The sequence below is a fragment of the Anolis carolinensis genome, unplaced genomic scaffold (assembly GCF_035594765.1).
Source record: "Anolis carolinensis isolate JA03-04 unplaced genomic scaffold, rAnoCar3.1.pri scaffold_9, whole genome shotgun sequence".
Taxonomy (NCBI): Eukaryota; Metazoa; Chordata; class Lepidosauria; order Squamata; family Dactyloidae; genus Anolis; species Anolis carolinensis.
Genome location: NW_026943820.1, coordinates 15647729 through 15653728, shown reverse-complemented (window position 1 = coordinate 15653728; position 6000 = coordinate 15647729).

Genomic DNA, 6000 nt, shown 5'->3' with positions numbered 1-6000 from the left:
GAGAATGAATGTGCATGTCTTTGTCTGTACATGTCTTTCTCTCCACTATAGCCCCAAGAATATGAAACCTCAAACACCTGAAATGTGGCATGGATACTAAAGAGGGTGTAGTGCCTTTCATTTCATGCACTTTCTATTTTTAAAACTGTTGAATTAAATTTGGTTCAATTAAATCCGGAAGTCAGCTGCTTTCAGTACTGTGCTTGATCACTGGGTCACAAACATCCCTAACCTTCTCTAGAGGCAAAACCCCAAACTCTACAAAAAAGAAAAACAGCTGACACCTACTGCTGTTGAAGAGGCTATGAATCCACCCCAGAATTGATTCCAGTCTCTAAAGAAACTATCTAAGGTGCTGAAAAAAAGGTAAAGATAAAGGTTTCCCCTGACGTTAAGTCCAGTCATGTCTGACTCTGGGGGTTGGTGCTCATTTCCATTTCTAAGCCAAAGAGCCGGCGTTGTCCGTAGACACCTCCAAGGTCCTGTGGCCGGCCTGACTGCATGGAGCGCTGAAACCTATCCCCAAATAGGCTCAGAACTTTGGACAGCTCTTTGACAGTTCAGGCTGAAACTCAAGGTGAATTCCCTGCCTTTGCAATTTCCCAGTTGCCACAGTCTTGCATGCTGTTAAGGAGTAGGGAGGACAGTGAGCAGAGCAAAAGATTGGCATTAATGGAGAGAAAGATGTATGAGAAGAAAAAGTCCGGTGGAGGCAATGAAGAGAAAGAGTAGAGGGAAATGGGAAATAGTGAACAACTAGTTTCAGATCCTGGTGAAATTGGATTTTTCTGCTAGTAAGTACTATAATATTAACAGACAGCCAATCTTTATGGTTGCATCCTTTGCCTGAAAATGTCTGGATGTTACTTAATCCAACATTATTTGCATAACACCATTGGTGTGTGTGTGTGGTGTTTCACAGAGTGTCATAAAAAAAAAACCTCCAGGTCTCTCGCCCAAGAAATGTACATCTAAGTGTTTGTTTTTAGGTTTTGGTTTGTTTTGTTTTCAGTTCACATTATTTGCTTAAAAGAAACATGCAGTGATTGACAACTTGGCAACCATTGAAACAAGGCTATGATCACACATATAGGAACATATGTGCAGTGCCCTTCCTAGCAGGCAGGCAGCAGATGAGATTTCATGTGTCAGTGGTACATGCCTATGTGTCAGAACTTTTATTTGGCTGCAGCACAATGCTATATTCACATTCCCCCTTCTGTTTCACTTTGCAAATATCTGTGGAATGTTTGATGAGATAGGAGAGTTTGTTGTGCGTGTGACTTGGGCAAGTGCACAAGCCGATCAGAGCAGAAATACTCTGTATCCCTTGGTGGAAATGCTGCCATTCCTACAAGGCAACACATTATTTCCCATCATCCCATCATTAAACAAGGTGACAAACAGCTAACAAATTGCTGTGTTTTTCATACCGATGATGTCAATATAGCCTCAGCTATCCATGACCCTTGTTGTATAATGGACTCCAAGCTGGAAATAAATATAAATTAGAGATTCATAGAAGGGCAACTTTCACTTTGCACCAATGTTCTTTTGTGTTTGTTTTGGCTCTATTTTATAAAATGTCAATATTGTAGAATTCAAGCACACGTTATGTTGGTAAACACAAATCAATTGTTTCATTCCATATTTATGAAACTAAGTTTCATTATCAAAATAGATTATAAGGTGACTTCAGAAAAGACTTAAACTTCCCAACAGCTTAACAATGAGCTGCTGCTTATTGCAACATGGAAGACTATGCTTCTTGGAGGATCTGGGACAGCAAGAGAGATCAATATTACCCTTCTGTGATCGAAAACAAAGTTGGGTTCAGTGGAAGTTAACATTAACAATGCAAGAGCCTGAAGTAGAAATTAGAAACATGAGTCTGTGATAATGATGATATTATCACACTGGCAATAAAAAGCATTCTCAAATGTCATAGAAAGAAAATGAAGAAACATTGTCACATGGTATTTTTTTTTCTCTGTTGTGAAAAGTCCTAGATGTCTTATGTAAGCCATTTGCTCTCAGTCAAAGCAACAAATACAAAAGCCCAGAAACACATGCACCTACAAAATGGAGAAATCCCTGTTTTTGTTTGTTTGTTTGTTTGTAGGATTTCCCATCTCTAGCTACGATTCCCTACCCGAGATACAATAACACAGGTCTAATTTATAGGGGGAGCCCCCAGATGGCGTAGTGGACTAAGTGACTTGAAGGTTGGGTTGCTGACCTGAAAGCTGCCAGGTTCGAATCCCACCCGGGGAGAGTGTGGATGAGCTCCCTCTATCAGCTCCAGCTCCATGCGGGGACATGAGAGAAACCTCCCACAAGGATGGTAAAAACATCAAAACATCCGGGCGTCCCCTGGGCAACGTCCTTGCAGACGGCCAATTCTCTCACTCCAGAAGCAACTCCGGTTGCTCCTGACACGAAAAAAAAATTATAGGGGCCAAAATCCTATTGGAGATGTGTGTGTGTTTGCAGGAATTAGAATTGGCCAGTTCTGTAACATCTGTATCCAATACAAAGTAGGGAAAAGTGAACCAATGTGCATTGGGACAGATGCACAACTGAATGGTCGACATTATTGTAAGGCTTGATGAGATGCCTGAAATGTAAAGCTCTTTTGTTGCCTTACGTGAATCCTCAAAATGCTGTTCTAAGTGCAATATTATTCATCTCTACCCTATATGCTCATGTACACATGTAAAATTCTATTTACTTGAGTTTAGCACTCACCTTTTTTAGTTAAATGACTTAGCATCATATGCTCATCTTAGTACTGAGCCAAACCTGCTTCAGGAGATGCACCTTGAGCTTGTCTTTGAGGAATGTCACCTCTAATTTAACGGCCAGGGCTCAATGCTATGCAATCCTGGGATTTGTAGTTTGGTAAGGCATTCACATTTGAACAACCAATGACATGACAGACCCCTCTTACTGACATACTGCTTCCTTGCACTTTATTTTCCTTCCTACCCATCCTACCCCAAACTATCTCAGACACTTGTCCAGGCACTTTATTAAATGGTCTGGAAACTATGCACTTTCTGTCTTGACTGCCCCCATCTTATCCATCTACTGTCTCTGCTCCAGTGATGCTCCTGGTCTTTTTGAATTCCTGGATGGGGAAATGGCTGGCCTGAAGTGACATTGGTGCTTTTCCCTTCCATAGAATCACTCTTAACTAACCAATGGGTCATCTCAAAACCCATAGTCTTGGCCTCCAAAGTTGGCCCTTGACTTACATATGAGGCCAACTTACGCAGGAGAATAGACAGTAGTCAGAAGAAGCACCAATTCAATTCAGTGATCCAACATAAGTATGTAAGGACTACTGCCTTCACAGCCTTTCAGAAAGCTCATGACACACCACAAGAGTAACTTTCTAGAACCTAGAAAGATATTCTCCCCCAAAAGAATCACCAGGTTCCACACATTTGTTGTTGTTTATTTGTTTAGTCGCTTCCGACTCTTCGTGATCTCATGGACCAGCCCATGCCAGAGCTTCCTGTCGGCCGTCGCTGCCCCCAGTTCCTTGCATACAATATATTCCTTCATTTTCATCCTGTTTATATCTAAACAACAAGGTTAGTTTAAGTGTCCATTTCCCTTACATCTTTAGAAGGACAGACATAAAATCAGAAGATATTCCGAATATGTTTGTTTGTTTTTTTGGTTTTTAACAACCACAATACACATTACAAACATATACACATACACATACATAGACAACCCACCACCCACAATACAATTACCACCCCCAGTGCGTCCCACCACCTTGACTCCCGACACTGAACAACGTAGAGTTTATACATATTTTTTTTAACCCTCTGTGCTTCTGGATCAATAAATTCCTTGTTTTTATCACTTAGATTCCCCTGCCAGATAAGCTAAGGCCAGCTTCCAATTTCTTTCAAAAACTTCATGACTTTCATGTTTCAGATTGCTAGAAATCTTGGCCATCTGTGCATAATCCCTCAATTTATCCTTCCAATTTGTAATACGGATCTGATTTTATGTTTGAAACGTATATTTTAATTTACAATGTATTTTAATAGTTTTAACTGTTTTATGTGCTGTTTTATATTGATTTGTATGGGCATCTAATGGTTGCCACTGTTGTAAGCCGCCCTGAGTCCCTTCGGCTGGGAAGGGCGGGATATAAATGTGATAAATAAATAAATACTTAATGTTTTTTCACCTTTCCAATCACTGGCAATCGTTATGCGTGCAGCTGCAAAACTGTACAGGCAGATTTCTCTTTCTGGCTGCACTAGTTCATCACTGAATAACCCTAAAAGGCACATCCCTGGATATTTTTTTACTTTGTTGTGGATCATTTTATTTGTTTCTTTTATAATTTTTTTTCCCAATAGACCTGCACCAATTCACAAGACCACCATACGTGAAAGAAGGTCCCTTTCTGTGTTTTACACCTCCAACAGCATCCTGATTGTGATTTGTCTATTTTGGTTAGGAGAGCTGGGGTTGTGTAACATCTGTAAAACATTTTATATAAATTGTTTCTTATTGAGGCCACCACTGTAAATTTAAAGCCTTTCTTCCACAGGTTCTCCCAATTATCAAAGTCTATGTTTCTTCTGAGATCTTTTGCCCATGAAATCATGGAGGTTTTGACTTGATTATCTTCCAGGTTGTAACCTAGAATATATTTATAAAGTCTGGCTATTAAACCTTTTTTTTTTCCTTTGTCTAGTATAGTTTCCAGTTCTGATTTTTTTGAATCCCTTCTTTTCAATCTTTTTAAATCTTTCATATACAGGTTATTGGTGATAACGAAACCAGTCTTTGATACCCAGTTCATCTTTTCCCCTCAATGCCCATTGGCCATTAGTTCTGGTAAGTAATTGCCCATAAGTTCTTACGTCATCCTTCAAGGAGGGTCTCACAATAGCTTCTTGTACCTATTCTAGATATCTATTAGGCTTCCTCTAATTATGTTTATTAAAAACCTTATTTAGCCTCTCTCCTTCATACCATAGGTACGCATGCCACCCAAATCACAATCCATATTCTTCTAGGTTACGTAAATTGGTATTCTTGAATTGTATCCAGTCTTTGAGCCAACTCATGCAGACGGCTTCATAATAAGTTCTTAGGTCTGGTAAATTTAGTCCCCCCCCCCCTTTGGTGTCAATTAGATTCTTGTAAGCAATCCTGGCTTTTTTCCCTGACCAAACAAATTTCATAATATCCCTTTTCCATATGTTAAAAATTTTGGTCCCTTTGATGATGGGTATGTTCTGAAATAAAAAGAGCATTTTTGGGAGTACCATCATCTTAATTATTGCTACTCTGCCCAACCAGGTTAATGGTAACTTCTGCCAATTATTCAGGTTTTCTTTGATCTCTGATCATGTTTTCCCATAATTATCTTGAAATAAGTTAATGTTTTTGTTCGAGATCATAATTCCCAGATACTTTATCTTTGGGACAACCTTACAATTGGTAGCCTCTTCTAATTTCCTAATCATTTTAGTGTCTATATTTTTTGTAACAAATTTAGATTTGTCTTTATTTATTTTAAATCCTGATACCTCCCCATACAGTTAAATTACTTCTAATAATTTTGAAACACTTTGTGTTGGGTTAGATAAAATACATACCATATCGTCCACATATATTCTGGTTTTTATTTCCTGACCCCTTACTTTAAACCCTTGAATTTGAGTATCCTCTCTAATTCTTATACTCAGAATTTCCAATCCCAGAATAAACAATAGTGGCAAAAGTGGGCAGCCTTATCTGGTTCCTTTCTGTATCTTTATATTATTTGTCAGTTTACCATTTATTTTTAGCTTAGCAATTTGCTTTGAGTATATTGCTCCCACTGCTTTTTTAAAGCAATGGCCCACCCCATATAATTCCAAGTCTTTCTCCAAGAAACCCCAGCTAACCTGATCAAATGCTTTTTCCGCATCTAGGAAGAACAATGTCAGATCTTTATTGGGGTTGTTCTCTGCTATC